The sequence below is a fragment of the Oryctolagus cuniculus genome, chromosome 10, assembly GCF_051225735.1.
Source record: "Oryctolagus cuniculus isolate XC-2025 breed Fujian yellow rabbit chromosome 10, ASM5122573v1, whole genome shotgun sequence".
Classification (NCBI taxonomy): Eukaryota; Metazoa; Chordata; class Mammalia; order Lagomorpha; family Leporidae; genus Oryctolagus; species Oryctolagus cuniculus.
Window position 1 is genome coordinate 63,939,092 of NC_142876.1, and position 27,547 is coordinate 63,966,638.

General features: G+C 43.3%; 1 long non-coding RNA gene across 3 annotated transcripts in view; it reads left to right on the forward strand.

Annotated features, from left to right (window-relative positions):
* Positions 1 to 10,582: 10,582 nt before the first annotated feature.
* LOC149123794 (uncharacterized) overlaps positions 10,583 to 27,547 on the forward strand; it is a 44,851-nt gene continuing 27,886 nt past the window's right edge. For 2 of the 3 annotated variants that reach the window (XR_016215142.1, XR_016215143.1), the window contains exon 1: positions 10,583 to 10,837. This is a non-coding gene — a long non-coding RNA (uncharacterized LOC149123794). Of the gene's footprint in view, positions 10,838 to 11,294; positions 11,560 to 15,395; positions 16,052 to 27,547 lie in introns of those variants that run through there. The other variant, XR_016215141.1, reaches the window with a different exon arrangement.

Here is a 27,547-nt window from a genome sequence, read left to right on the forward strand (position 1 = left end):
AAAAAAGAAAAACCCTGCCTGAAATGCTGGTATCCCACATCGGCGCTGGTTAGAGTCCTGGCTGCTCCACTTCCAATCCAGTTCCCTGCTAATGTGCCTGGGAAAGCAGCAGAGCATGGCCCAAGTCCTTGGGTTCCTGTACCTACATGGGAGACCTGGAAGAAGCTCCCGGCTCCTGGCTTCAGACTGACTCAGCTCTGGAATTTGTGGCCATTTGGGAAGTGAATTAGTGGATGGAAGACCTCTCTCTCTCTCTCTGTCTCTACCTCTCTCTGTAACTTTGTCTTTCAAATAAATAAAAATAAATATTAAAAAATCCATTTATGATGTTCAATGACTCACATACAACGTTTCAATGGCCATCTTTCTTTTTTTACTTAATTTATTTGAAAGGCAGAGTAACAAAGAGAGAAGAGACAGAGACAGAAAGAGATCTTTGATTTGCTGGCTCACCCCCTAAATGTCTGCAACAACTGGGCCTGGATCAGGCAGAAGCTAGGAGTCTGGAACACGATCCAGGTCTCCCACATGGGTAGCAGGGGCCCACGTTTCTGCTGCTTTCCCAGCTTCATTAGCAGAGAGCTGGATCAAAAGTGGGACAGTTTGTACTCCAGCAGGCACTGGGCCCCATCAGAGGCCGTCTTTGAACATGTGACATGTGGAAAGACATAAATCCTTAGTGCACATGCTCAAAGGACCTTCCACACCCTGCTCCTCTGCACCTATCATGCTCTATCACTTAGTTTCACCACTAACGCCATAAATTCCCAAATATCTTTCCGAAGAGGGCAGTGGATTTGGCTTCTGTTGTTATTTTTCCTGTCTCATTAGGCCTGTAATAATAAATCTTCTCTTTCTCCGAAATGGCACCTGGTGCTTCTTTAGTTGGCATTAGTATAGGTGGCAATATGAGAAGTAAAGACATGTGGCTCATTTTCAAAGTAAGGTGTTTAGCTGAAAATTACTAACGACTAGCTGGGTTACAAACCATGGAGTACATGCACCTGGGAAGTCCAGAAGCCAACAGGGTATTGAGAAAATAGTTTAAGGGTGGTTAAGTTAGCAAAGCTAAAACAGATGGAGATGATAATAAGCCACATTCGGGAAGAGTGTAACCGGGTAGTACTCAGTCAATGAGGAAACAGGGGAGGGACTTGCGTGCTAGGGAATGGATAGCTTGCTGTAAACTCTCCAGATGTGCCTGCCTACCGGACACCGGTTCTTGCTTCTGCTGCACTTTCCAAGTCCAAGTCCATCCTTCGAGTGGACAGGTGAGGCTATTTCCCACAAGGCAACCCTGTCACACAACAACACTGGTGCGTTCTCAGCTTTGCTTGTCACCCTTTGGCCCCTTGTCCGCTGAAACTTTACTGGCACCAATCTCTGTGGCTCACACGTTGGTCCCCAGCCCTGCACGTTACCTCCCACTGTTCCAGGTTGGGGACTCCTTTTCTTGGGGGCCCAGACAGTGGCACTCATGTGCTCTGGACTTCTCATGCCTCTTGCCCACTCCAGTTCCTGGCCTTGAACCCCCTGCTCCCTTCCTTAGAGTCTTCCTGGCTCTTCTCTGCTCTTGTCGGCACTGATGTGTCACTCTTGCTTCAGGCGAGACAAAGCCTACAGCACGGGGTTTGTGCTCTTAGAAGATTCTGGTTGGTTCTTATAACACATTCCTCTCTTTTGCAGTCATCAAAGCATTCTGAGGAGAGGCAGAAGTGCGAAGGCCATGAGTCTTCACACATACACACAGAATTGTGTTTGACCTGTACCCATAGTGCGTCCTTGTCCTGAGTCTGATCCACCCTACCTTGGTGATCCTCCTCATCGAGGGCTTTCTCAGGAAGCTTCTCATCTCCCTTCTTTTGTGTTTTTTGGTTTTTTTTTTTTTTTTTTTTTTTTTTTTTTTGACAGGCAGAGTGGACAGTGAGAGAGAGAGACAGACAGAAAGGTCTTCCTTTACCATTGGTTCACCCTCCAATGGCCGCCGGGGCCGGCGCGCTGCGGCCGGCACATCCCGCTGATCCAATGGCAGGAGCCAGGTACTTCTCCTGGTCTCCCATGGGGTGCAGGGCCCAAGCACTTGGGCCATCCTCCACTGCACTCCCTGGCCACAGCAGAGAGCTGGCCTGGAAGAGGGGCAACCGGGACAGAATCCGGCGCCCCGACCAGGACTAGAACCTGGTGTGCCGGCGCCTCAAGGCGGAGGATTAGCCTAGTGAGCTGCGGCGCCAGCCCTCATCTCCCTTCTTAAACTCAGCTCTCAACCCCTGGAGTCTGGTTAGACTTATCTGTGGGTATCTGTTCCTAATTCCTAAACAAGCTTCAGTTAGTCTCCCCCATGGAGATTTTGGGCTTCAGGAAATCCCGGGTGTTGCTCTAACGCAGCTTCAGTAACGAACATGCAATGAAGGTGGAGAACTCCCTGGCATCCTGTCTGCCCAGTGCACAGAGCTTCCTGGGAGGAAGTGCTGCCCCTGGCTTTCCCAGTCCACAGCCAAGAGTCCTTGCTGCCTGAGGTGGAGTGAAAACTCATGTGGAATTCATAGCCATGTCTTAGTACCCAAGTTGGTTAACATCAAAATAACCTTTGAAAAATCCTTATTATTAAACTCCAATGAGATCCGTATAGTTCCACCAGTCAGGGAGCCCTGCAGTGGAACTGATTGCTATTTCTTAGTTGAATAGTAATTAGCTTAGCCTCTGCTTAGGGGCTATGTTGTACTAAAACAGCACAGCCAATTCTGTCTTTGAACTCTTTCATGATATTCAGCATAGTGAGGGGCTCACAATATAGGCAACCCTCAAGAACCACAGGGACTGAAGGCACTCCAGACCCATATCTCTTGTCTCACACTCAGTAATGGCAAGTGGAATCATCTGTTTACATTAGCTAAAATCAACAAGTCAAACAAATGTGCAGCGTGAGTCTGCTGTGTATATAGGAAAGAGATCAGAAGAAAAAACATTACATATTTTTTAAAAGGCTATTAGCTCTGGATATGAGAATATGAATGATTTTATTTTGTATTCCATGTTTTGATAGTTTCCAAATTTTTTTCTAACAAGTATGCATTTCCAAAAGCTTTTCTTTTCTGGTTATAAACACAATACATGACCACTGTGGAGAATTTAGAAAAACACAAATATGTGAAAGAAAATAGAGTCTGTCTTTATGGCCCACCCCCATCACCTAGAGAAAGTAACTATTAACTGTTTTGGTATATTTCATTCCACATTTTCTGTGCTCCCAGATACGAATGTATAAATGTAAACATCAGTTGATATTGGACATTCAGTCATGCATCTTGTTTTATTTTGCTCTCTCTCAACATTGTATGGTGAGTTGTTTTTGCTTACCCTTAGTTTTCTTTTCTAAATTTTTATTTATTTATTTTGTTCTCGAAAGGCACACAAAAAGAGACAGACAAAGACTGTGACAGAGAGACAGAGAGAGTGCTCCCAAACTCTGCTCCACTCCTCAGGTGTTCAACAACAGCTAGGGCTGGGTTAAGCTGAAGCCAGCAGCCAGGAACTCCTTCCATGTCTCCCACGAGCATGGCAGGAACCCAAGTACTTAAGCTGTCACCTGCTGCCTCCCAGGGTGGGCATTAGCAGGAAGCTGTCATCAGAAGTGGAGCCAAGACCTGAACCCAAGCACTTTGATATGGGATGTGGGTGTCCCAAGTAGCGTCTTAACCACTGCATGGACTACTTGTCCCACCCTTAATTTTCAAAACACCATTCTTAACAAAGGCAGGATATTATAGTACACTTCCTTACAGTTAGGCATGGATCTTATCTCCAGTTTCTTAAATTAATATCAAAAATATAAATGATGTGTTGAGTAAAGTTATATGGAAATATTTAACCACATATCAATTTTTTTCCCTGAGACATATTACAAACAAGTAAGGTGTAGATTACTTTCATAATCAGAAAAAAGAATATTAAAATATCAACCTTTGATGTGTGCAAAACGATCTGCCAAGAGCTGACTAACACCAGTAGGTTTGGGGAAAATAAACCATCTTTTTCTTAGCTTGCCTGTGTTTAGTGAAAGAAGCTGAGGCCCAATACAGGTGGGTGTTCAGTAAGCTATCTTCCTTTTCTTTGGAGAGGGAAGAGGTGTTAGACTGAGCAAAGCTTACTTGGTTGCATGGAAGAGGGAGAGAAAGGTCATTTTATTTTTATTTTTTTATTTATTTATTTTTTTTTTTTGACAGGCAGAGTGGACAGAGAGAGAGAGAGAGACAGAGAGAAAGGTCTTCCTTTGCCGTTGTTTCACCCTCCAATGGCCGCCGCGGCCGGCGCGCTGCGGCCAGCGCACCGCGCTGATCCGATGGCAGGAGCCAGGAGCCAGGTGCTTTTCCTGGTCTCCCATGGGGTGCAGGGAGGTCATTTTATTTTTAAGGCTTTATTTGAAAGGCAGAGTTACAGAGAGGGGAAGAGACAGAGAGAGCAAGAGATCTTCCATTCACTGGTTCACTCCCCAAATGGCCGCAACAGCTAGGACCAAGCCAGGCTGAAGCCAGGAGCCAGGAGCTTCATCTGGTTCTCCCACCTGGGTGGCAGGGGCCCAAACACTTGGGTTATCTTTTGCTGCCTTTCCAGGTTCATTATCAGGCAGCTGGACGGGAAATGGAGCAGCCACGACTCAAAAACTGGCCCCTCTCTATGGAATGCTGGCATTGCAGACAGCAGCTGAACACCCTGCACCACAACACTGGCCTGGAGAAGTCATTTTACAGGCGGGACCTCGAAACAAAGCAGCAGCCAGGACGGTGCAGATGGCTGAGCCAAGAGACAGTGACATCTGGGTACCCACATTGAGGGAACCCGTTACCCTGCACTCAGTACAGGATAAACTGCATGAAAATCAAGAAATTTCTTCCAGACTATTATTTCATGTTGTGTTTTGCATCATTTGCGCCCATTTGTTAAAATATGCAGAGAAAATGATTGGTTCAGATCTTGCTGGAACACTGCAGGAGGAAGCAATGGGCTAATTTCTCCCTAGAAGTACTCTTCATTCTTCTCAAGTTCATTTCATCCCTTGTGTATCAATGTGTTTCACATTTGAGAAAACAACTCAACCCCCTCGCAAAACAAAAAACAGTGGTGTTTCCTTATTTGGATTTTTTTAAATCCCCAACAATTTTGAGAAATGGTTTTAAAAGATGTGAGTTAAACCTTAAGTTTTCTCTCTGCTGTAGGAGTGAAAGCTATACAAAAGTATTTTCACCAACGGGGGGGGGGGGGGGGCATCATTATTTTTAAAGCCATGAAATAAAATACTCAATGACTAATCCTTATGGAATACTACAGCCTACAAATGACATAAATGTATGTGTCCTTGGATAATTTTATTTTAATACACAATTGCAAAAATTTATAGCAAACATATGTTTTGTAGTTTAGGCAAACTTCTTCCCCTGTAAAAATAAGGACACGAAACTTTAGCATTAGAGCACGTCATCCATTATAATAATGGACATGATCGCCCTTGTAAAAAGTGGCTTTTCTTTGAAGACAGTGACAGATAAACCAAGCCACTGCAACCTCTCTCTACACAGCTAAATTAGGAGACTCTATTATCAATCATGTTGAATTTGTTGATATACTTTTTATGTCAGGTTGGAACAGCACTTGCCTGTTATAGTTACCATCAAGTTCCTCATATTTTTCAAACCAGATGTTTTCAGGAGAAAGCAGAGTGGCATTTGATGTGGACGGAAGGAGTTTATCACACCAGTTGTGATAAAGAAAACCACACTCAAAGCTATAAAACTTGGGAGAGAGTGAAGCTTAAAATATCTCCAGAGGGAGGAAATTAATTCCAAATAATGAGCACCAAAAAAAATAGAAAGACGATTATTCACATTAATATTCTATTAATTCTAATTACTGACAATTGTGCAATTTTAGAAGATCTCATAATCTGTTCATTTCATGTATATCTGACTTTCAAAATAACACTGTGAGTTAGGAATTTATTATCTGTGTTCTTCAGATGAGAAAAGTAAAGAGAAATAGGGCTACTTGGAAGTTACAGATCTGTTTACTGTCAGGATGGAGCCTGGGACCAGGATACCTGCTTCCAGTTGCATGAATATATGTGACTTCTCACAATGTGTGTTGTGTGATCCATAGACTGATACCACTGCAGTTGTTCAATTCAGAGAACAGTCACTAATCTCTTAAACTTTAGGAGTTTAGTTCAAATCCTATGTTTCTGAGCATCGGGTTTTTTTTCCCAAAAATACTTTCATATAATTATTTCTATATTTTTAAAATATTTTATTTATTTATTTATTTGAGAGGTAGAGTTACAGACAGTGAGAGGAAGAGACAGACAGAAAGGTCTTCCTTCCATTGGTTCACTCCCCAGATGGCCACAATGGCCGGAGCTGCACCAATCTGAAGCCAGGAGCCAGGAGTTTCTTCCAAATCTCCCAAGTGGGTGCAGGCGCCCAAGGACTAGGTCATCTTCTACTGCTTTCCCAGGCCACAGCAGAGAGCTGAATTGGAAGAGGAGCAGCCGGGACTAGAACCAGCACCCATATGGGATGCTGGCGCCACAGGCTGAGGATTAACCTGCTGCGCCACAGTGCTGGCCCCTATTTCTATATTCTTAACAAAATATATTAAGCAAGCAATCAGAATTCTGTTATCTTCATTTACTAGTAAAGGAAGCAGGAAGTTAAATTACACATCTGGGGCCTGCATTGTGGCAAAGTGAGTTAAGCCACCTCCTGAAATGAAAGCATCCATACTATATGCAGTGCAGGTTTGCAGCAGTGGAAAATGGCCAAGTCTCTGGGCCACTGCACCCACTCCTGGATGGAGTTCAGGCTTCTCTCTCTCTTCTCTCTCTCTCTCCCTTTCAAATAAGTAAAATCTTTTTAAAATAAAATTACATATCTGAAGTCAAATGAACTGAAAGATGGCATGGATTGGAGGAGAGTTTAGGTCTCCCGGTGCTGTTCTGGGGTCTGTGTGCTATGCCCACTGGCTTGTGGGAGGCTGAGAAAATCTTGCACAGCCAACACTGCTTTCTTCATGGAGTCCAGATAATCCATGACAATCTGGCACTGGGACTCGGGTTTGAGTCCGTGTTTGCTGACTCCTTCATTATTTTCTAATGCTCACCTGTTGTGATCACACCCCTTCTGTACTGTGTTCCTTTCAATTCTGGCCCATCAGGGAGCTGTGATGTGCGCAGTTTAATACTGGCATATGGGTTAAGTCTAGAACTTCACCTCCAGTGACCACTCTACCCCTCCAGCCAAGTACGTTTTTGAGCAGGTAGTGTGAGCCGGTCACTATGTGAAGTGCTTTATGTGCATTTCCCTATTTAAGCCTCACCATACTATCATTATCATCCTTATTAAATAGGGTGGAAATGACCTGGCCTGACTTATAAAGTTGGGAAGTAACAAACCCGTGATCCAAACCCAGACAGTTTGACTCAAGTCCTGATACTGAACCGCCATGCCACTTGTCTACGTCTCTACCTTGAAGCTGTGTGGTTTTCAGTTTTGTCAACGTGTCAATCTCTAAATAAGAAGAATGCCGCTTTTTTTCTTTGGGGGCATATCTCTCTCACCTTTCTTTCTCCCTCTCAATTCAGTTCTCCCCAGCGTCAGTCATTACCGGATGATGTTTAACCTCAGAGGCAAACCCCAGTGACAGGTCTCATTTTCTGGGAAACCCCACAGATGTAACAATATTTCCCTTGTGTAAACTGGCATTTGATCTTGGGCTCCTCAAGGCCCCCTGTTGGCCTCCAATGCAGCGCTGACTCTGCAAAGCAGTGTGTGATGAATTGCACGTTCCTCCAGCGTCTATGCTTTAAGAACAGAGTCATTCATCCACATTCCAAAGTTTCTGTGTCACTGTCAATGATGTCTGATCCCGTTTGTAATCTGGTAAGGCGAAAGAGTCCCCCAAATGTCAAAGTGCGTATTGTGACACAGCTTTCCCCAGTCCGCATTGCATCCTCAAATGTAACCGCATGGAAAAAGCTGAACAGTACTGAACGTCGCATAGTCTAGCTTCACTCAGGTCCTGATGGGCATGGAGAACTGGTAATCTTTTGAGAGTCACCAAGCTAACTGAAAAATTGCCAGGATGTAGTTCTTTTAATAGTTGCCAAATGCCTTTATGAGAACCAGGAATGCACTTTAGAGATTCTTATGCTATTTCCTCCACATTTCCTGTGCATTAAAACTCAGCGCACCACAGTGTGCCTTGATCTTATAAAACACAGGCTTTTCATGAGCTGACCAGGTGTTTTTCACTAGGGTTTGCACTTTCAATGTGAAGACTTTTGTTTGAAATCGTTAATACTTTATTCAATGTAGGACACATAGTACTGAGTAACACTACAAGTGACTGCGGGTACAGGAAAATGCGAATTTCTGCAAATTTAAATGTCACTCTGGAAAGCCAGTCCTGGAATGCATTTTAATGTGTATATGCTAGTCAAATAGCCCTGGATACACAAAATCATTAGAACAGCAGGAGGATCAGAACCGCGACCTGTTAACTTGCTAAGCATTTGTCTGAACTTAGTGCAATTTGCTGAGATTACCCTGCCTTGGTAGCAAAACATATAAAAATGAAAATAGTTAAGCACTGGAAAGGCACACTGCAAGAAGGACTTCTTTTTTAATTAAAGAAGCCTGGGTGTATAGAAAAGAGAGTGCTAAGGTTGCAGATAGAAGGCTTGATGCTGCGGAGCTGTTGGGAGTTTGGGAGACAGCACTTATTGCCCTGAGAATTAGTCAAGGTTTCTGTTGCCTTTTTTTTTTTTTTTTTTAAGATTTATTTACTTATTTGAAAGGCAGAGTTATAGAAAGGCAGAGGCAGAGAGACAGAGAGAGAGGTCTTCCATCCGCTGGTTCACTCCCCAAATGGCTGGCTGCAACAGCTGGAGCTGGGCCTATCCAAAGCCAGGAGCCAGGAGTTTCTTCCAGGTCTCCCACATGGGTGCAGGGGCCCAAGGACTTGGGCCGTCTTCCACTACTTTCCCAGGCCATAGCAGAGAGCTGGATTGGAAGTGGAGCAACTGAGACTTGAACCAGCGCCCATATGGGATGCCGGTGCTGCAGGCAGTGAGTGGCTTTACCCTGCTAAGCCACAGCACCAGCCCCTCCATTGCCTTTAAAACTCAAATTTCCAGGGCTAGCTGCTCAGTTCTGCTGCCCTGACTGGCTCCTCTGACTTTAAAGGCCTTTTCCTAGCCTGTGATCAAATCCTTGGCGCATGATCCTCTGGGCTCAGGCCCCTTTGCTGTAGTGAATGGCAATCTACCACTGTTAGCTTGGCTTCGGGATGGGAATGGTGTGTAAATCTTGAGCTTAATTGTTTGACTCACTGCATGTCCATTTCACGCTGCTACTGCCACTCGGGTGTCTAGAGGGCCGTGAAAAGAGCCACCGTTCTGCTCACTGTGGTCTGGGGGCTGAGAACATTCCCTAAGTATACAGACAGGAATCTTTCCTGCTGGACCACAGACTGCTTTGAGGCATCTCAGAACAGAGGAAGGTGTGCTGTCCACCTAAATGCTGACAGATAGCGGGCGCTGGGTGGCCTCGCAATTGCCGGTGCTTGCTTGGCAGAGGCTAAACTCAGTTTTGATATTCTGCTCCTGCACAGGCAGTTCCTGTCCAAGGGAGCAGTGACTCACAGGTCTCCCTCCCCATGATCCAGGCCCCACAGGTCGGGCAGTCCAGCTCTACTCTCTCGCAAACTATTGTTTGTACCTCCATGCCATGCTCTGTTATTTGTGTATAATTTTTTTTTTTGAGAGGCCAAGAGAGATGGACACACAGACAGCTCCCATCCAGCAGCTTCCCCTAAATGCTGGCAATGGCTATAGTGGAAGCTGGGAGCCAGGAACCAGGAAGTCACTCCAGGTTTCCACCATGGGTGGCAGGAACCCAATTATTTGAGCCATCATCGCTGTCTCCCAGGGTCTGCAATGGCAGGAAGCTCCAGTCAGAAGCCAGCACAGGCATTTAGGCCAAATGACTGCCCTGTGTTTTTCATCCTTAAAACACATTTCAGGGGGCCGGTGCTGTGGCTCAGCAGGTAAAACTGCCATCTGCAGCACTGGCATCCCATAGGGGCACTGGTTCGAGTTCCGGCTGCTCCATTTCTGATTCGACTCCCTGCTGATATGCCTGAGACAGCAGCAAGAAGCCAAATATTTGGGCCCCTGCACCCATGGGGGAGACCCTAAGAAGCTCCTGGCTCCTGGCCTCAGACCACACAGCTCAGGCCATTGCAGCCATCTGAGGAGTAATCAGCGGATGAAGCTCGCTCTCTTTCTCTCTCTCTATCCCTGTAACTATGCCTTTCAAACAAATACATCTTAAACACACACGCACACACACTTCGCCTTATAAAACCAGAGACAAACCTAAGAGATGCTGGCAGCTATTTTCGATCAAATCCTACCAATTCTGGACCCAACCTGCCTTCCCCTCACCCCATTCCAGCTGCGCCCGCCCCATCCCCAGGCCTCTGCGCAGCTGCAGTGGCCGCCCTGTGGCGGGGAGGGGAGGCCTGCGTCACCTCTACTGCGCAGGTCGTGGTTACTCACCCGGTCATTGGGCAGCCAGGCCCTCTCGCCTACCATGTGGTGCTCATTTTCCTGCCTCATTTCAGGTGGAGAGCACAGCTAGAGAGAACCGCGAGGCTGTTGAACGCAGCGGAGCCGAGATTCTTCCAAAATTCCCAGAAAGGCGACACAGAGGCCGGCCGCGGAAGAAATCGGCCTAACTTGAGCAGCTCTGAACCCCATCACCTCAGCGAGCAGGCGGTTCAATGGGTAATGGACGCCAGGGGCTAAGCAGGGCTGAGGGCTGGAGAGGTTTCCTGGCAAGACCAGGGTCAGGAAGGAGGCTGCCTGGCCTGGAGCCTTAGGGAGGGGATGGTGGAGGGTACTCGGGCAGCGGAGTTCGTCGTTCTGTATTTTTTGCTCTTCTCGTTGTTCCGGTTTTCAAAGCCCATCTTGGGGTCGTTTAGGATAGCGCTTTGCAAGTCCAGGTTCAGGACTTCTTTGCGCCTTTAAAAATTACTGAGAACTGCATAGAACTGTGTATGAGTTTCATCCATCAGTATGTACCGCCTCACAAAACAGGGAACATTACGACTATCTTTCTTAAAACACTCGTGAACCTCTTAGATGTTGACATTTTTATGAGATTGAACAGTTTTTTCCAAAACAGAAGAGCGGTATTGTTTTACATTTTTGCATTTTTTTTGTTCTCCCATCTCTTAAACAGTTCTGTCTCTGGTGCTATCATATGTCATACAGCTCCTGGAAAACCTCACTGGACACCCAGAGAGAATGTGACAAGATAAGGAACGTCTTGGCATTACTATGAAAACAGCTTGGACGTCCCAGGCTGCCTCTAAGAGTCTTGGGAACCCCAGGGGCCCCCAGTTTGAGAACCCCTGGATTAGGAGGTTGGAAGGCGGAGTTCTCTCCGCGGTGAAGCAGGCCACCGCGTTGCCGTTTGGCTGATGCCTTATAGCACACAACTATAGGTGAGGGTTTCCAAGGAATCATCCTTTTGATAAAATTCGTCGTGGGAAAACCATAGTCATTTTTGGATATCTGCCAGAGATTGGGTCCAGATTCTTTGAAAATGCTCAAGTCTGTTACATAAAATGGTGCAATATTTGCATATAACCTATGCACATCTTCCCTTACACTTTAAATAAACCCTAGATTATTTATAATAGCTAAAAGAAGTGCCATGTAAATACTTGACATACTGTATTGTTTAGGAATTGATAACAAGAAAAAATAGTCTATAAGGTAAATACTGATGCAGTTTTTTTTCCTGAATGGTTTCCATCTCTGGCTAGTTATATTCATGGGCTTAGAACTGCTAGTATAGAGGGCTGACTCTCCCTCACTAATCACTATACCCTTATTTTTTTGAAGGTGTAGCAGTTTGTAGGAAATGGAATTCCCCGGGTTTCCCTAACCCCCTTTGACGACTCTTTTTCAGTCTCCTGTACTGGCTTCTCCTCTACCTAAATGTGCAGAGGAGAGGAGGAAAGAGAGGGAATTGCACTCATGGTAGTCTGGACAGAGCAAAGTCTCCAAGTACAAGCAGGCATCTTGTCTGTCTGATCTGGGCAGCTTTCTGGGTTGCAGCGAGAAGACCGGTAGGACTTCTCAACACAGGAGAATCTGCAGTGTTCTGAGTGTTCGCTCGCTTTACGCAGTCACCCCAGACGGTTTCGTGCAGTCCCACGGCTTTCTGTCCTATCTTCAAAACACTCTAAGGACCACTAGTGCCTCTGAGTCCTGGAATGAAAATATAATTGTCTACGTGATGTCTTCCCTTTTAAGTCTTGAAGACAACTCAGATTTAACAAAGCTGAAACTGCACTCTCTGTCTTCACTCAGTATACACACTCAGCCTTGTTCCTTCTTTAGCTTTATCACCTTAGAAATCGGCACCATAGTCCTCTAAGTTGCCCAGACTTACAAATCTGCAAGTTGTTCTTGAGATCTACTTATCTAGACCCAGACATCCCAGTATTTCACCTAGTCTTGCTGATTGTGATTGCACATTGTAGCTCTAATACGTTAGCATTTTTCAGTGCTACTAACCTAATCTGGGAGTACAATCATATTTTGCCTGGGCTACTCACCAGCATCCTTTCTAACTATTCTTAAATCCACATACATTATCATCTTCTCTACTGTCTCCAACTAATTTTCTTTAAAAATGTATTTATTTACTTGAAAGTCAAAGTTACACAGAGAAGGAGATGCAGAGAGAGAGAGAAAGAGAGAGAGAGAGAGAGAGATCTTCCTTCTGCTTGTTCACTCCAAAGCCATGAACCCATCCAAAGTTGCGCCCATCCGAAGTCATGAACCAGGAGCTTCTTCTGGGTCTCCCATGTGGCTGCAGGGGTCCAAGGACTTGGGCCATCTTCTGCTTTTTTCCCAGGCCACAGCAAAGAGATGGTGGAGCCGGAACACGAACCAGTGCCCATAAGAGATGCTGGCACTGCAGTGGCAGCTTTACCCGCTATAGCACAGTGCCAGCCCCTCCAACTAATTTTAAAACATCATATATGTATATATCACTCTCCTGTCTATAATTTTTCCATGGATTTTCTGTATTCTTAGGCTGTTCTGACCCTGCCTGCTTTGGCTGTCTCCATTACTCTGTCTTCTCCACCCACAATTGATTTCTCCAGTGGTCCACATTGATGTGTTGAGCATTACACCTTGGTCCAGGCACTAATTACAAGGCCAAGAATCCTATTCTTGTGAAAATTATATTGAAGAGTATGGAGTTGAGCTACAAGCAGCCATACCCATAAATGTCCAAGATAATTTCCTATGGTAAAATTGCTATGAAGAAAAAAAATGTGATAGAAAAGAATTACAAGCTGCTTTAAAGTGTGAGGCCAGGGGAGACCTGTCTGTGAAGCAGACTCAGAATCACAAGGGGACCAGATCAGCCACGTCACTATATGGGAACAGAGCATTCCAGGTGGTAGTCAACACCAGTCAATGGAAAACATAGACCAGTGTAGCTGGTTCACAGTGTTAGTTTTCTATTGGCTGCTATGAAAAGGCCGGCGCCGCGGCTCAGTAGGCTAATCCTCCTCCTGTGGCGCCAGCACCCCAGGTTCTAGTCCTGGTTGGGATGCCGGATTATGTTCCAGTTCCTCCTCTTCCAGTCCAGCTCTCTGCTGTGGCCCGGGAAGGCAGTGGAGGATGGCCCAGGTGCTTGGGCCCTGCACCCGCATGGGAGACCAGGAGGAAGCACCTGGCTCCTGGCTTCGGATCGGCACAGCGCGCCAGCCGTAGCAGCCATTTGGGGGGTGAACCAACGGAAGGAAGATTTTTCTCTCTGTCTCTCTCTGTCTAACTCTGCCTGTCAAAGAAAGAAAGGAGGAAGGAAGGAAGGAAGGAAGGAAGGAAGGAAGGAAGGAAGGAAGGAAGGAAGGAAGGAAGGAAGGAAATAAGGAAGGAAGGCAAGTAACACAGACTTTATTTGTGGCTTAAAACAACAAAAATGTACTTTATTACAGTTCTGGAGATCAGAATACTAAAATGCATCTCCTTAGGCTAAAATTGAGGTTTCACCAGGGCTATGTTCTTTCCTGGAGGTTCTGGGGAGAAAATATTAATTTGCAGCTTCCAGCTTCTGGTGGCTTCCTATATTCCTTAGCTCATGGCCCTCTACCTCCATCCTCAAAGCCAGTAACATGAGAGTCTTTTTCTTTTTCTTTCTTTCTTTTTTCTTGTGGAATTTGAGGTAAAGAATTTTAAAACAGCCAATATTTTAAAAACATTTAGCAAGGGGCCGGCGCCCTGGCACAGTAGGTTAATCCTCCATCTGTGGTGCCAGAATCCCATATGGGCGCTGGTTCTGGTCCTCGCTGCTCCTCTTCCAGTCCAGCTCTCTGCTGTGGCCTGGGAAAGCAGTAAAAGATGGCCCAAGTTCCCAGGCCCCTGCACCTACATGGGAGACCAGGAAGAAGCACTTAGCTCCTGGCTTCGGATTGGCGTAGCTTTGGCTGTTGTAGCCATTTGGGGAGTGAACCAACAGAAGGAAGACCTTTCTGTCTGTCTCTCCCTCTCACTGTCTGTAACTCTACCTCTCAAATAAATAAATAAAAATCTTTAAAAAAGCACTTAGCAAAAAACTGTAAATAAGAAAATGCTTTTGTGCTATAAGAAATATTTCTAACCTGTCTACCTAATGTATATAGTAAATATAAGATGATTTTCACAAATCACATACAATCTTATTATTTTACAGTTATTCATTTATAAATGCCTATGAACATTAATATCATCCTTAGCACAGTTATTAGAATACAAGGTATGCAGATACAATGATCTTGGTATCATTTTGCTACATGCTGTGTGAAATGAATGTACAAAATATTACCATAATTTTCTCATAAGATGGTTTGAGAAGTCTATGAAATAAGATAGAAAAATAACATTCCATAATAAGTGGACAGTAAGGATTATTGCTATTGTATCTGTGTTATATATTTTAATTACAATATTTATTTGGTATTAGTATAATTCTATAATTATACTAGTCTTAATTTATCAAGTAATATGAAGATACTTCAAAAAGTTTATGGAAATGAAATGTGTTCCTCTTGGTGCAAAAATTTTTGAAATTAATGCAAAAAGTTAGTGGAAAATGTGTATTATGAAAAAACTATACATGGATTCCAAATATTTTTGCACCAAAATAAATTTGCATTTTACTTCCATTTTCTACAAACTTTTTGAGTACCTTTGTATAATATAATTGAATTTTCTTAATGATATATTTAAAATATAAACAAATAATATAATACTCATACATCATTATTTTTTTCAGTATCTTCCTGCTGTGGGTTGAATTATGTGCCACCAAATTCAAATGTTGAAGCTGTAATACTCATTACCTCAGAATATGACCTTATTTGGAGATACGGTCATTTCATAGGCTATCAAGTGAAAATGAGGTTGTTAGGTTGGGCTCTAATCCAGTATGACGTATGTCTTAATGAAAGCGGAAAAATTGGAGACTGTCATGTGAAGACAAATGTAGACTGGAAAGTTGCTTAAGTCAAGGAACAGCAAGGACTGCCAGCAAATCCCAAGAAGTTAGGTGAGAGGCATAACAGATTCTTCCTCTTCAATGAAGAAATACCAACCTTGCCAGCACCTTGATCTCAGTCTCTTCGCCTCCAACACTATGAGAAAATTAATTGTCATTGTTTAAGCCACTTGGTTTGTGGTGCAGTTGTCCCCAGTTATCTGCAGTTTTGTTTACAGAGCCACGGCATCTTTTGCTACACTACAGAACTCAATGATGAGGACTTCAAAAAATTCACACAAGAATGGTATTTAAAGATTAAGTCTGGGGCTGGTTCAGGTAGGCACCAACTTCAGCACAATGCAACACCTCCATGGTTCACTCTTGCTCCCAAGTTGCTGAAAACATCTAGTGTGGCCAGAGAGAACCCTGGCTTTTCTTATCTCAAAGATGAGATAGAAAGAGGAGGAGGAGGAGGAGGAGGAGCAGGCGGCGGTGGCGGTGGTGGCGGCGGCTGTCAGCTTAGCTGCCCATGGCCAACCATGGTACAAAAATATTAGATGAAAAATTCCAGAAAGAAGCAACTCATGAGTTTTGAATTATGTGCCCTTTTGATAGCATGATAAAACCTGGAGCCATTCTACTTCACCCCACCCAGGATGTCAGTTATCCTTTGTCCAGTGTATCTAGGTTGTATACACTACCTGCCCTTCAGTCATTTAACGGCCACTAGTCATCAGACTGAATGTTACAGTATTGCAGTGCTTGTGTTCAAGTCACAGGTACATAGTAACCTAATGCTATATCATAATGTCTACAGTATTCATTTCACTTCATCTCACCACATGTGCACTGTATCAGTTCTCACCACAAAAGGGTGAATAAATATAATATTTTGATATGGAGAAACAGAGGCTGCATTCATGATTTTTACTACAGTATATTGTTAGAATTGTTCTATTTTATTATTAATTATTGCTGTTAGTATTTTACTGTGCATAATTTATAAATTAGTCTTTATAACAGATATGTATATTGTATATATATATATATATGAAAAATCATAGAATACAGAGGGTTCAGTACTATCTTTGTGGGGCCAGTGTTGTGGCATAGCAGGTTAAACCACAGCCTGAAAAGCTGGCATGCTGTATGGGCACAATTCAAGTCCCAGCTGCTCTAATTCAGATCCAACTCCCTGCTAATGCACCTGGGAAAGTAGGAAAGCAGAATAAGGTGGCCCAAGTAGTTGGGACCCTGAATCCCAGATATGAAGTTCCAGGCTTAGCCAGGTTTAGTCTCTGCCATTGCAATCATTTGGGGAGTGAACCAGCAGATGGAAAATCTCTGCCTTTCTGTTTCTTTCCTTGTGTTACTCTACCTTTCAAATAAATAAATATTTTTTAAAAAATACTGTCCATGGGTTCAGGTGTCCACTGCAGAACTTGGAAGGTAGCCCTACTCTGCTTTATCATGGCCACCCTAGCAAACTGATGCCCTCTCTACTGGAAAATGAGGAAGAATGTCCAGATAGGTTTCAGGGCACAGCAGCATAGGCAGAGACACCAAGGGTGTTTTCCTGTCTTTCTCTTTGATCACTGCTGAAATTCCATTGTCTTCCCAGGTCTAGTCCAAAAGCCTTTTCCACCACAAAGACTTTCCCGGGATTCTGGTCAGAAGTATGTTCTTCCTCTTTCATGCTCTCTACATAGAAAGATAAGCATATTTCCACAGCTCATCCTTTCTCCCTATAATCCATTCTGCCCCTGAAGTCAGATTTATTTTGCTAAATTTTATTTAATCTTGCTCTTCTGTCTTAGTTAATTTTTTATCCCAGCCATCACCCATTCAATTCTAAGAGTTTTTGAGAGCAAGAAATATCTTGCTTATTTGAAGTTTCAGTTCCAACCCCTACTAAGTAGCACAGAGAACAATGCTTATATGAAGTATATACTACATGCTTGGTAACTGTTTGACATATTGAACTGATTTGTACATCAATATTTCTTTATCTTAACTGTACTAAGAGAACATTTCAGAGAAGGAGGAACTAGAATGAGTTGGATAACCAAAAGTAAGTACCCAAGAAATGATTTTTTTCTTGTTGAGGTTTCTGGAAAGAGAACTTGTGGCCAAAAAAGACAGTCTGGGGATATTGGGGATATTGAGGATTCCAGGGCACAGAGCCAGTCAAGCAGACTAATTTTGTTCAGTTGCGGTGGGGATGGGACTGGATCAGTGGCCTTGAGAGCAATACAGGGCTTGGAGTATGAAGGTTGGCCAGGTTGGAAATGCTGGCTGTCACAGAGGGAAGGAAGGTAGGGTTATGATGACAAAAACAGATGAGGGCCAGGGGTTGTTTGGGATGTGGGGGGGGGGGGGGGGGAAGGGGAATGGCTGAAAGGGGAACCAAAGATTTGTTTCTGTCTAGCGACAGACCAGGCAGGAGGAACTGGGATTATACCAGAAGTGAACCTGAGGCCAGGGTAGAAGTAGGTTAATTAATGTTTTTCAAACTAAAAATCAATAAATGTATCTGAACAAAACTATAGAATCTGAAACAGGAACGACTTGAGAAAATGCATCGTTGCTGTTGGTATTGACAAGGTCATTATCTGTGGGATAGGCTTGGGCTGACCATTTTCTTTCTTCTACCTTCTGTCATTGTTTCCTTTTGTCTAGCTTGAATACGGAGCTGAAACTTTTTAATTACTAGGTTTTGTCCTAGGAGCAGATGAATTGATTTTATATTTCTTTTTATTAAATGGCAATGTATTGATTGTCTTTGACCCTTAATGGATTTTTTCCTACATGACTTTAAGATTCCACCCTTGCTTTAATAGACTCTATATTTAGACCATTTAAATTCAAGGGAATTTCTGCTTTGCTTGAGAGCACCTTATCTCTCCCTTAATGGCCTAAGGAATTTTGCTTATGTCCTCCTCCCTTCTTCTTATAAAGTGTAAATGAGCAGGAGTTCTGGAGGGTTTTTTCCACTGGATACTTCGATCTGGCACAAGAATAACCCTAAAATGAATCTCTGAAATTTGAATTAGCTTGAATTTTTATTTTTATTTTTGGGCCTTGTTAATTCATAGGAGTGGGGAAGGCAATGGTTAACAGGAAAAGTATGAGTCAGCCATAAAGACTTATAAGACACTGTCCGTGTCATTGGGCTATTTGCTCAAACTAACTGTACAGTAGGCTAACCCTAAGCATGAATTAGATAGCAGTACAGCCTGTGTCTCACATAATCTGTTCCCAAGTGTGTGTACTATAGTCATGCTATGCTTCATAAAATGTCTGCAGTGGCACATTCACTTTCGAATATTCACATATCTCCTATAGGCATACCCAGGAAGTGTGGTTTGTATTCCCAATTATGTACTTCCAAGTCAGTCTGGGAGCAGTATGCCTTCAGTCTTCCAGGAGCCAGCTTGTGTGTTGAACTGGGGACAGGTGAGCTTTTGACAAATAATGTGGAACACAATCACTTTAATGAAGGAAAAAAGTCAACTACAACTTTTTTCATCTGACCATAAAAATAAGTAACAGTTGAGAAAAACTTCTTTTGCACCCTTGTTTTTTTTTTTTTTTTAAATAAATGAACAGTTAGGGATACGTGTGTAAACACTGGGAAAAGTTGTATATTTTTAACTCACTCTTACCATTATTAAGAACACGTTGAAAGATTTTTTTTTTTTTTTAGAAATTTATTTTGTTTATTCATTTGAAAGGAAAGACAGAGAGAGAAGGTGATCTTCCATCCACTAGCATGCTTCCCAAATGGACACAATGGCCAGGGCTGGTTTAGGACCGAGCCAGGAGCCCCGTCCTGATCTCCCAAGTGGGTGGCAGGGGCACAAGTATATGGGCCATATTCTGCTCTTTTCCTAGGCACATTGGCAGGGAGTTAGATGGGAAGCAAAGCTGCTGGGGTTTGAACCCACACTCTGATAATGGGATGCTAGCATTGTAAACGGCAGTTAACCCGCTATGCTACAATGCCAGCCCCCAAAGGTATTTTTAAAGCTACCCTATGCTTAAGTTGATAAATATTTTAAAAACATGGCATAGCTGAAATGTCAGAGGAGTTTAATAGAATGCAAAGATGTAGAAAAATCTGAGGGGTCTTCAGAAAGTTCAGGGAAGGAGAGGCATTTGACCTAGCAGTTTAGACACCTGTGTTCCACATCTGAGTGCCTGCATTCAGTTCCTGGCTCTTGAAGAACAGTGCTCATGGCTCAAGTGATTGGGCTCCTGCCTCTCACACGGGAGACCTGGATTGCATTCTTGGCCCCTGGCTTTGGTCCCAGCTGGGAAGATGTTTCAGGCATTTGGGAGTGAACCAGCAAATGGGAGTTTGTCTGTTTCCCTTTCTCTCTGTCTCTCAAAAAAGAAAAAGCTAGTTCTTGGAACATGTGTCTTATGAACATTGTGTATATAAGTATTTTTGCAGGGGCTGATGTTGTGTTGTAGTATGTTAAGCAGCTGCCTGTGACTCTGGCATCCCATATGGGCGCCAGTTAGAGTCCTGGCTGTTCAGCCTTGGATCTGGCCCCCGGTAATGCGCCTGGGAAAACAATGGAAAATGGTCCAAGTGTGTGAGCGTTTGCACTTAGTGGGAGACCCTAACGAAGCTCCTGGATTCCACCTGGTCCAGACCTTGCCATTGCAGACTTTTAGGGAGTCGGTCAGCAGATGGAAGATCTCTCTTTCTCTCTCTCTTTCTCTTCCCCTACCTCCTCATTGTGCTTCTCCCTTTCTCTCTCTGTGCCTCTGCCTTTCCAATAAATAAATTTTTTCTTCAAAATAAGAGCATAGGTCCTAGAAGTTAGCAATTAAAATATATAGCTGATATTCCAATAAAAGCATTTTATTACTAATTACGGAAACAGTTTTACTTAACATTTATTTTGTATATGCTACAAGCTGCACATTTTCCACAGGACTTTATAAATATTAACTAATTTAATCCTTTAAATCTATATATGCTGCAGAAAATATTGAAACAATTTCACAAAGAAGAAATTGAAGCACAGATTAAATAATTTAACAAGATTAAATAATTAACAAATGACAGAGCTGGTTAAGCAACCAGGGCCCACACAGCTACACATTTCTTGTGATAAGTATTAAATGACTAATTTATCTTCTAGGCCTTTATTATGAAAACACTCTGTACCTTGTTTTAGAGGCTGGATTGACTGGACATTACCCAAAGTGGGATAACGTGAATGTCTTTAATGTGAAGAGCCCTCTGCATTCCTCAGGTCCGGTCTCGAGCAGGGGTGAGGTGACACAGACCCTGTTTCCTGCAAGTTCATGAGCGTCCCTGGGAAAGCTCTGAGTGCGAGAGCGAGGCAGTGGAATGAGAGCACCTCAGGGTGAGTGGAAGCACCAAGGCTTCTTCTGAAACCACAACCTGTGGTTGGTATGGTGTGTGCAGTAGGAAGGTGGACACTAGAAAACCACTATTTCAGGGCCGGCGCCATGGCGCAGTAGGTTAATCCTCTGCCTGTGGCGCCGGCATCCCATATGGGCGCTGGTTCTAGTCCCGGCTGCTCGACTTCCAATCCAGCTCTCTGCTATGGCCTGGGAAAGCAGTAGAAGATGGCCCAAGTGCTTGGGACCCTGCACCGGCATGGGAGACCCGGAATAAACTCCTGACTCCTGGCTTCAGATCGGCGCAGCTCTGGTCGTTGTGGCCATTTTGGGAGTGAACCAACGGAAGAAAGACCTTTCTCTCTGTCTCTCCCTCTCAAATAAATAAATAAAATCTTTAAAAAAGAAAAGAAAACCACTATTTCTAAAAATAGCAGAGAATACAACAGTGTATGTGTATGTTCACTTACAAGCAAAGCAGGGAAGCAAATGATTAACGCTTCCTTTGATGCTAAATTGCTCTTCGTAATCTCAGCAAAAATCCCCTTACTCTAGTGAATGTAATGGAGTAATGGGGCTGAATATTTGGAATGTGCAGTTCTTAGAAGCCATGATAACCAGAGAGGTTGAAAAGTGCATCAGCCACTCACATCAATGAAGTAGCACTGATTCCAGAGGCAAGGTTTAATTGCCCATGCAAATCACCTCAGGTTACTTTGCACGGGAAAGCTCAGGTTTTTTTTTTTTTTTTAATAAAGATTTATTTATTTATTTATTTATTTGAAAGGAAGAGTTATAGGTAATGAGAGAGAGAGAGAGAGAGAATCTGTGCACTGGTTCACTCTCCAAATGGCTGGGCTGGATTGAAGCCAGGAGCCAGGAGCTTCATCTGAGTTTCCCATAGTGGGTGGCAGGGACCCTGGCACTTGGGCCATCTTCCACTCCTTTGTCAGGAACATTAGCAGGGAGATGGATGGGAAGTGGAGCAGCCTCCCCTGTGGGATGCCAGCGTTGCAGGTGGCAGATTAACCCACTATGCCACATCACCAGCCCCCAAGAAAAACTCAATTTAATATACTCATTTTAGAACTTGTTCTTTGCTCCTAAGTGTTGAGCCTCATAAGAATACAGTAATGCTTGTCTCAGCTTTGATGTGTACCCTGTGTGTGCTTTTTTTTTCTGTACAGCATTATAAGAAAATAAGTCTTATTTTGGAAATAACAATATTACTGACTGGCCTTTTTTTTTCTTTTAAAAGTTTATTTATTTATTTATTTGAAAGGATGAGTTACAGAGAAGCAGAGGCAGAGGATGGATAGGGAGAGAAGTCTTCCATCCATTGGTTCACTCCCCAAAGGGCTGCAGTGGCCGGAGCTGGGGAGATCTGAAGCCAGGAGCCAAGAGCTTCTTCCAGGTCTCCCACAGGTTCAGGGGCCCAAGGACTCGAGCCATCTTTCACTGCTTTCCCAGGGTATAGCAGAGAGCTGGATCAGAAGTGAAGCAGCTGGGACTCGAACTGGTGCCCGTATAGGATGCTGGCACTGCAGGTGGTGGCTTTACCCACTATACCACAGCACAGGCGCTACTGACCAGCTTTATAGAAAGTTGTTCAATATGTTTATAAGTCTTGGATAATTTTATTCCACATAACATCTTAGTTTCAAAAACAGTTATGATTCTGTAATTTAAATTTTACTGGAGGTGAGCATTTGACCTAATAGTTAAGATCCTATGTTCTGTATGGGGCTGACATTGTGCCATAGCAGGTAAAACCACTTGCCTGCAATGGCAGTATCCTATATGGGCACCTGTTCACATCTCAGCTGCTCCAGTTTTGATCCAGCTCTCTGTTATGGCCTAGGAAAGCAGTGGAAGATGGCCCAAGTCCTTGGGCCCCTGCCACCTATGTGGGAGACCAGGGTGAAGCTCCTGGCTCCTGTCTTGGGCCTGATCTGGCCCTGGTCATTGCACCCATTTGGGGAAGTGAACTGGTGAATTGATCTCTCTATCTCTCTCTCCCTCTTTCTCTGTCTCTGTCTCTGTCTCTTCCTCCCTCCTTGTAACTTTCAAAATAAATAAAACTTAAAAAAAAAGAAAAGATTATTTGAGAGGTAGAGTTACAGACACAGAAAGGGAGAGACAGAGAGAAAGGTCTTCCATTTGCTGATTCACTCCCCAAATGGCCACAACAGCTGGAGCTAGGCCGATCCAAAGCCAGGAGCCAGGAGCTTCATCTGGGTCCCCCACGCAGGTACAGGGGCCCAAGCACTTGGGCCATCTTCTATTGCTTTCCCAGGCCATAGCAGAGAGCTGAATTGGAAGAGGAACAGCCAGGACTTGAACCAGTACCCATATGGGATGCCGGCACCTCAGTTAGAGGCTTAGCTTACTACACCACAGCACTGGCCCCAAAATAAATAAATCTTAAAAAAAAAATCCTGGTTCCTGATTCCAGCTTCCTGCCATTGTAGACCTTGGGAGGCCATCAGGATGGCTTCAGAAATTGGGTTCTTCTCACCCACATGGGAGACCCAAATTGAGTCCCTAACTCCCAGCTTCAGCCTAGCCCAGTCCTTGGGCATTGTGGGCATTTGGGGAGTAAACCAGCAGGTGAGAGTGCTCTCCGTGTTCACTTGCTCTCTGTCTCTCTCTCTCTGTCTCTTAATAAATAATATATTTTTATCCTCCAATAGTTTGATCTGAGTAAAGTTTGCTGTTTATGGTGTCCTAGGTATAAGATGGCTTCCAAAAATCACTTATAAATAATTCCATTGTACCTTTTTTCATTTAATCAAGTGTACCATTGTATGACAACAAGTGCCTCTCATATTTGTTTTTAACTGAAGGAAATCTCAGACACAGTAAGTAAAGGGAATAACATAATGAAGAATTCCATCTACCTTTCAGTAATTATCAATTCATAGCTCATTTTGTTTCTTCTATTTACCTCTACCTTCCACCTCCATATTATTTTGATGAAAATTACAAACACAGTATCATTTGAAATATAACTACTTCTTTTTTTTTTTTTTTTTGATGAATTAATTAATTCACAAGCTTTTATTGGAATTCCACTCCTGGGCGAGGTTCTCCGGTCCCAACAGGGCAGGGGGCCTGGGAAGTCGCATGACTTCAGAGGTTGGGAGTGCTCCTTTTATAGATACAGGGAGTGGGGGTTAAAGGTTGAGGCAGGTCTGATCCTCATTGGTTGACCTCTAGGCACCCGTGGGGACCTTGACAAGGACTTTTCGTTCCCAGAAGTTCCATTCCTGGAAGTGTAAGCCTTCTCCCTTGCGGATCCCAAAGCTACCATCCCAACCTTTAGATGACAGGAAAAGGGGCAACGATGAGTCACTCTGGCTACTTCCTGTTGACTGGGGACGTCGTCTACAGGGGTCTGCTGGGGGTATCTTGGGGCTCTGCAGGGACAGGCATGTATGGATGGAGAAGCATCTGGTTGACCGCTACTCTGGAGGCTTCCTGGATTCGATCTTTTATGAGCCTGAGAGCACAAGAAGCGATCATAACAATTATCCCTACAGTTATTAAGGGTCCCAAGGTTGGGAGTACCAATGGGAGAAAAGAGGAAAATAGATCCCATCCTTGTTGTCCCTGGTACTCCTGTTGTCATTTGGCAATGCGTTCCTTAAGTTCTTGTGCCATGTTTCTGAACACTCCAGATTTGTTAGTAAAAATGCAGCACTGTTCCCCCCAAAATAAGCATGTTCCCCCTTTTTCTGCTAGTAAGAGGTCTAATGCCGTTCTGTTTTGAAGGGCCACATCAGCCAGGGAGTCAATCTGGTCTTGCAGTTTTATAATGGAGGCTGCAACATTTTGTAGCTCCATATTTAAGGTGTTTGCCAGTTGCTGTATCTGGGTAGTACCATACGCCAGGCTAGCTACTCCTGTCCCCACTCCCGTTAGAACACCTAGTGCCACTAGAAAGGGAATGATAATTATGTCCCTTTATCTCTAAGACAGACACTGTTTTCAAGTGTTATCCTGACACTGTCATCATACCCCTTGAAATCAACAGTCATTCCTATGTTACTGATTGTTATAAATAAAAAAGCAAGTCTTTGGTCTTTGGCCTGCTGAGCTTCCCTTCATTCAGCTCTCCCTGATCACGTGCCCACATGTCAGTTACTGTGTACTTCTGCCCATTACACTGTGAGTTAGATCTGGATCAGTCCAATTTAGGTTACATGCTTTTTACGGAGATACCTCACAGGTGACAGTGTTTGCCTTTACCAGGATATACATAATATCTAGTTTCTCTCTTCTGGGGTTCTGCAGAAGTGAATTTTTAATTCTGTGATTCCTTCTTTGATTATTATTTGGAATATTTCTGTATGAAAAGATTCCTTCATCAATTATTTGATTACCCTGGGGTGCAGTTCTTATTATAAAGGAAAGATAAATATTGAAGTCTTTCATTTATCACTTTTCACAAGAAAGAATTAGATTTTTAAAGAATTTATTGATTTAAAGTTACTTGACATGGCGGCTGGCGTTGTGTGCGGTGGGTTAAGCTGCTGCCTTTGATACTGGCACCCAGTATGGGCGCTGGCATCCTGTTTGAGTGCTGACTGTTCCACTTCCGATCCAGATCCCTGCAAATGTGCTGGGGAAAGCAGTAGAAGATAGTCCAAGTGCTTGGGCCCCTGCACCCATGTGGGAGACCAGGAAGAAGCTCTGGGCTCCTGGCCTCAGCCTGCTCCAGCCCACCTGATAAAAGATCTCTTTCTCCCTGTGTCTCTACCTCTCACTGTAACTCTTTCAAATAAATAAAAGATAATTCTAAAAAGTTACTTGGTATGCTTTAAGTACTGAAATTATTTGAGTGAGAGAGATGATCTAAGTTGGTTCTTGAATCTGATTTTGGTAAATCTGGTAATTGTTATCAGCTGCTAATGTGACACCATTTCCATCAATAATATGATTACCAGAAAGAATTTTGTTTGGTAGTTTTCTGTGACACTGGTAATGTATAATAAAATCACTGCTACTAGAGTCACCATGTCAGTTACATCAGGCTGGTTGATAGTGCTCTTCAAGTGTTTTATATCCTTACTAGTTTGTGTCTTCTTCTTCAGTCAGTTTTTAAGGGACAAGTGTTTAAATCTCTAAACTGCGAACTTCTCTAGCTCTTTTGATGCTATATATTTCTACTTGGTGTATTTTGAAGTTTTGTTGTTAGGTGTATATCCATTTAGAATAATGCCCTGTTGATGAAGTAAACTTTATACCGTTATGAACTGTACTTGTTATAATTATTTATTTAGTTATTTATTTTATTTGAGGGTTAGAGAGACAAAGAGGAGCTCCCACTGGTTCACCCCACCCCCCAAATGCCTGGGAGCCAAGAACTCAATTAGAAACTCAAGCCAGCTCTCCTATGTGAACAGCAGGGACCTAAGTACCTGCCTTCCAGGGTGCACATTAGCTAGCTATTAGAGCCAGAAGACAAAGCCAGGACTTGATTCAAGGCACTTTGATGTGGTATATGAGCATCCCAATCAATAGCTTAATCACTACACCAAACGCCTGCCCTTGAACTATACTTCTTATTCCTGGGAAATAGTCTGATCGGCATTCCAGCTTTCTTTTGCTATACACTTGCATGCTATATGTTTCTATCTCTTTATTTTTTAACTAGTGGTATCTTTATATTTACTGTTTGGATTTTTTTGTTTGTTTTGTTTTTTGTAGGCAACATACATTTGGCTCTTTTTTTGTTTTTGTTTTTGATAGGCAGATTTAGACAGTGAGAGAGAGAGACAGAGAGAAAGGTCTTCCTTCCTTTGGTTCACCCCCCCAAATGGCTGCTACGGCCAGCGCTGCACAGATCTGAAGCCAGGAGCCAGGTGCTTTCTCCTGGTCTCCCATCATTTGGCTCTTTTTTTATATGACTTGACAATTTCTGCCTTTTAGTTGTGTGTTTAGATTATTTGCCTTTAATGTAATCATCTATATGGTTAGGATTAAGTCTCCCATCTTAAAGTTGATTACTGTTCTTTCTTTTCCTTTTTTGCCTTCTTTTGAATTAACTGAGTATTTTTGCTGTAAATTTCTGTATGGTTTATAACAAATCATTTTTTAATTTATTTTTAACTTTTATTTAGTAAATATAAATTTCCAAAGTACAACTTTTGGATTATAGTGGCTTCTTCCCCCCATAACCTCCCTCCCACCTGCAACCATCCCATCTCTCATTCCCTCTCCCATCCCATTCTTCATCAAGATTCATTTTCAATTATCTTTATATATAGAAGATCAATTTAGTATTTACTAAGTAAAGAGTTTAACAGTTTGCACCCACATAAACACACAAAGTATAGAGTACTATTTTAGTAGTAGTTTTACCGTATAACAAATCATTTTTAATTTTTTTCAAAAAATTATTTATTTATTAGAAAGGCAGAGTTACAGAGAGGAAGAGACAGAGAGAGAAATCTTCCATTTGCCGATATACTCCCCAGATGGCCTCAACAGCCAAGGCTGGGCCAGGAGAAAGCCAGGAGTCAGGAGCTTCATCCAGATTTTCCATGAGGTGACAGAGGCCA